Source organism: Protomyctophum parallelum (genome assembly GCF_964188405.1).
Source record: "Protomyctophum parallelum genome assembly, chromosome: 14".
NCBI lineage: Eukaryota > Metazoa > Chordata > Actinopteri > Myctophiformes > Myctophidae > Protomyctophum > Protomyctophum parallelum.
The window spans coordinates 10,946,757-10,952,224 of NC_139709.1; the positions used below are offsets into that span (position 1 = coordinate 10,946,757).

The 5,468-nt window shown below is 39.3% G+C and overlaps 1 long non-coding RNA gene across 1 annotated transcript; it reads right to left on the bottom strand.

Annotated features, from left to right (window-relative positions):
• Positions 1–849: 849 nt before the first annotated feature.
• LOC310871409 lies at positions 850–1,512 on the bottom strand. The gene is made up of 2 exons (XR_014570301.1): positions 1,385–1,512; positions 850–1,335 (listed from the first exon to the last, which is right to left on the bottom strand). It is a non-coding gene; the product is annotated as an uncharacterized lncRNA (long non-coding RNA).
• Positions 1,513–5,468: the final 3,956 nt, after the last annotated feature.

Here is a 5,468-nt window from a genome sequence, read left to right on the forward strand (position 1 = left end):
CACCGAACGCCCGGTGACTGGCTAGCCTTCGGACCACAGTGGTGGAGTGGAGAGGAGGGAAGAGAAGGCACTCCATATCCCAGGAGCACTGTCACTGTGTTTCACCAAAAAAAAAGGAATAAATTAAATCACCCGCACCGACCGAACAGAAATAATGTACAGAGCGTTGCAATATTTTGGGGGACAAAATGCAAAGAGGAATGAGCTCGTCTTTATTTCCCCCTCCCCCCCAAAAAACTAAAAAACTAAAAAAAAAAGAACCGTTTTACTATTTGGTGAAGTGCTTATTTTAAAACCAAAATATATATATATATATAAACCCAACATTTCTTTCACTGTTTGAAATTTCTTTTGTGATTTTAAACACAAAAGTGAGAAGATTTAGTTCCTGGTATTGTTGCTATGCAGGCAGTTTTCTGGTAGTGGAAAAGGACTGTGACTCTTCTGTTCTCATATTGAATGAAGTGCCTTTGTGTGAATGTCGTTTTTAAACGGAGAGAACTTTTGTACATGGCATATTTCTGGACTACTTCAGACTTTTCAAAATCGTATGCTTTAAAGTGAACACACACAGAGGTCTCTTTATCGAAAGGCTGTTTAATTTTATCTTTTTTTCTTTTTCATCAAATGCTGGGTACACGTCTCCATTGGGTTTTTTTTCCAGTTTTGCTTGTGCCATTTTAGAAGTGTTTTTTTCTTTTAATTTTCTTTAGCCAGAATTCATTATACATAGAATAGTGTAAGCAAAGGAATATGTTTGCAATTGTGTAAGTTTGGCCCCCCGTTGCAAGTAAGTTCATATCTGTGATATTAATTAATTTGATAAAATTGTGCCATTTATTTTGTTCCTCATGTTATTATATGCCAAATTAGATCTTTCAGTTTTGGTAGTCCCAACATTTTTTATGTAATTCAGCCCCCAAAAAGTCTTATTTTTAAATGCTTTCATTAGAGGTATAATGTAATAGAAATGTATGGGTTTTTATGATTTTAGATATCAAATTAAGCCTTCTTTTTCATGTGACTGACTAGGTCCTAATTCTTTATTCATCCTTGTTTTAGCCAGTATGCGAAGCATTTTCTAGCCGGGCACTTTTCCAAGTGTTGCAGGTTGTCGTCATCTCACCTGTTGGGGGTGATCTCCCTCCAAATGTCACTCGTTCATTGTACACGGTTGCAAAGGTATCCCTTTCGTTGATTCAAATGGCGTGGAATCTTACAGCTAAATGGATAGAGTGCCATGTTTTAGTTTTTCCAATTATAATTGATTTTAGTCTATAGAATAGCATAGTAATGGACTGAGTTTCTGATTTTACACACCCTCACAGCGATGACCTGGCCTCGGCCAGTCTAGTGTAATACCAGTGGTAATACCAGCGATGACCTGGCCTCGGCCAGTCTAGTGTAACACCAGTGGAACATGTACTAGTCTCTCCTATCTGCTCTTCACCTCAGTGCCTAAAGCCTGATTTATAATTCGCTGTACAGTACGTCGGTGTCGCATGCCGAAAACAGCCCGTCTACGAGCTCACCGCGTCTTTGATGCGACGCGCAGTGATCTTGTAGATCTGCCATTTTCATTGCGCGGCACCGCCATACAATGAAGCATAAATTAGGCATCATTATGTTGAGAGGGGCACGCACAGCGCTGCAGCATTAGTTACCATGGCAATAACCTTTGTTCGGATCATGGGGAGATTCCCAGTATTGAGTTTTTAGTTTTAGGAGTCTGGAGCACTTCATAATGCCTAGCTAGCTATACAGGTTTGGTTCAAACTAGGGCTGGCCCCTTTTCAGCCATTTTAAGAGTTAATTGGCGGTGTTGGTGAATGAAACGGTGTGGGCCAGCCCCGGTTGGGCACCGCGTACCGACCGAATGTCACCTCATCATCACGGCAATGATGCCTTATTACTGCCTGTGGCGACATCCTATTCTTACAACCCTATAGGATCCAGTGCAGAACACTAAAACCCTGAGTGCTGAGTTTACTGTTAGTGTACAAATGTTCGATTCGAATTAGAATCGCGAATTCCCGTTATGAACGATTCAAAATCGATTCATAATTTCCTCAAAAAGAAATTCTGGTTACAGTTACAGGGGTTTTCACTACATGGTGTTTGTGATATGAAATGGAAGCTTACCCTAATCACAGTAAACATGTCTTCAGTAATTTTCAAGTTCAGTTCAAGACTGGAGTCTACTGGAGTAGACATGTCTTCAGTCATTCTCAAGTCACTTCAGTTCAAGACTGGAGTAGATTGTGATGAAATCCTATGTATTAAAATCGAGAATAATTTTGAATAGAGAATCGTTTTGAATCTGGGAAAAAAAATCTTTAGAATTTAAAAAACGTTTTTGCATTTTGAATCGAATCGTGACCCCAAGAATCTGAATCGAATGGTGGGACACCCAAAGATTCACAGCCCTAATAGATATCCATGTTCCATCATTTGTACACACAGTAAAATGACCACAGAGGGTTTTTGGCTGTGGCTTTGTGATTAAGTAATGAAACAAAGTCTGCTTGGCTGCAGTCCTTTAGGAAGTTGTCCAACGAACTTTCCATGCTTTATTGTTTTGATTATCACGAAGCTAAAGAAAAAGAGGCCTAATATTGCTCCATGGAAGAATGCTTCCAAAGATGCTCTTTTAGACATAATGTTGCTGCTCCTTTTCATGCATACTTAGTTTGTGTCTTTGGCAGACGTCGTACAGTACATACGTACATGTTTTAAAAAAATATTTGTTTTTGGGTGAGCGTTAATCTCATGGTGACGGAATTGATGCAATGTCATTTTTTATAAGAAGCGTTTGGCCTGCTCTTCTCAACCTCTCTGACAACCTTTCTCTGAAGACATTGTTTGTATTGTGATATTTTTCTAGTTACCTTTGTCAGTATTTGGTTTTGAAAAGTTGCATATTACCCATTGTATCCGATTGGTGTTTTTTCTTTCTTTCAGCTCAGTAACGTCCCTCTCACTGAACTTTTTGATAAAAAAAGAAAATCTTACAAAAAAAAATGCAATTTTCATTCAGGTCTCATCTTTCCTGTTAGGTGTGTCTGTGCGTGCGCACGCTTTTGTATACGTGTATGTGTGGACACGGGTCAAGTGTCACCTTGGACATCTGGCCACCTTCATGTAAAATTGGGTATTTTGTCCAAAATGTTAAAACAATATGTGACATTTAGTCCTAAGTAATGTAATGTATACATGATGTGAACTTGCACAATACCTCATTATCAGACTTAATTTTATCCTTCAACTTTATGCCCCAAAATGACACACATGGATATACAGGTTTTGTAGCAATTTGTAGCAATCGTAGAAATGTTAGACCTTAATTGTCGAATGTTTTAAGCATATATTGACCATGTGTACTTTATTTTACTTGAGACAATTTTTCAAATATTAAAGCTTTTTAACATTTTGGATAACATATCCAATTTTACATCAAGGTGCCCATATGTCCCATGCTGCCCACTTGACCTTTTGCAGTATGTGTGTCTGTTTCCCCTAACATGATCAGTTTGGGGTGTTCTTTTTAAGGCCTGAATTTCCGGTGGTGAGGTGACCACCGCTCCGGAGGTGAGCTGACCACCGGAGCTGAAATAATGTTGCGCGGTGGTGAGTAAAAACAGAGAGAAGGGCTGGAGCGGTGGCGGTGGTTTGCTCTTCACCGCGGCTCGTGACGTCATGTTGTAGTTCAGTGGTCACCTAACCACCGAAAGTCCAGATTATGTATGAGCCTTTACTCCCCCCACTCATAATCAGACGTAGTGACTTTAACACCGAAGTGTTTGAGTCTTCCTGCATATTGCAGTTATTCTCCATAACTTTTATTTTCTCTGTTGGTTCTCTTTTGTTTACTGTAAATGCAGACTTCAGGTTTTCATCCCAGACCTCCCAGTTTCACTTTCTTTCTCTGCTCTATTTCAACCATAATAAAAGGGTTCATTTAAACCATGCTTTGTACTGTATGCATGTAGTGAATTATTGTTTTGTGGCCAAAGGATCGTCACTAGGCTGCTGTGATTATTAACCACATTCACTCTTGCGTCCCTATTTTGGGGGCAAATCTTCAAAATCTCTTATTTATTTTGTATTTCTTCAGAAATGGATAATCTACAAGCGCAAGAATGCACCACAATGTGACTGTGAATCTGAACTTGTATATCGGCTACAGATGTTCGCTGGTCATTGTACCATGGCTTATACAGATGTTCGCTGGTCATTGTACCATGGCTTACACGGTTATTAGTTTCATGAATCCTTCGCTGTGTACTATAAATGACATGAGAGGGATGTTACTGTGCCCTGTTTGCAGTTTATCTTTACAGAGTTATTCAAGATTTTGCTGCATATTTCCTTCCAGACATGTCACAATAAAAGCACCTTTTTATGAAGAGATCTTTCTCACCTTGCATCAGTTTGTGTTGATTCTTAGTCTGAACTGCTAGAAAATGTCTGACAGATCTCCTGACCCACTCATTTCTCTAAAAGCACCCATTGTGTGCAGCTCTGACAGCTATGACATTAGACAGATGGAGTGTGTGTGTCTAAGGTGTGGACTATCCAAAGGTCATAAGCTACTGATTTTATTTGATGTCAAGTAAGGTAAACTTTATTGTCCTAGATAGGAAACTATGGGTGGTCAGTGCAAAATTAAAGAAAACAGTTGTGAAACTTTCATATATTCTCGATTCATTGTGCATAAAGTGAAGTATTTAAAACCTGTTTTAATCTTGATGATTATGGCATAGGCTACAGCTCATGGAAATCAAAATCCTATCAAAATATTAGAATATTTCACAGGAGCACTAAAAGAAAGTTGTTTAATGTTTTAATCCAGAAATCTCAAACAATCTGAAAAGTATATTAATGTATGCAGTCAATACTTGGTCTGGGCTACTTTTGAACAAAGTAGCCCATTGTATCAATGGGGTGTGGCACTGTTGAGCTCAGGTTTGCTTTGATAACAGCCGTGAATTAAATGGTATTGTTCAGTCTTATGTCTCACGCCTTCCTCTTGACAGTCAGTCAGTGACAATTTGGGTTGCCTTGTCATCATTGGCGAGAAGCCAGACCTGAGGTTTTGGGTGGGCCTGGCCCTGGCCTGCTCCACATAATTCATGTATGCATTTATAATGAAACAATTAAATATATCTGCTGGTGTTGGTCCACTGTTGTATCAAGTCCAGAGTCCACACAGACACCTATCAGGATGTTTTAGAGCACTTTGTGCTTCAGTATGTTGACAAGCTTTATAGAGGTGCAGGTTTTTACTTTCCAGCTGGATTTGGCACCTGCCCACAGAGCCAAAACTACTAGTAATTGGTGTACTGACCATGGTATTACTGTGCTTAACGTACCAGCCAACTGGCCTGACCTGAACCCCACAGAGAATCTAGGTTGTATTGTCAAGAGAAAGGCGTGATACATAAGACTGAACAATACAAATGAGAAAT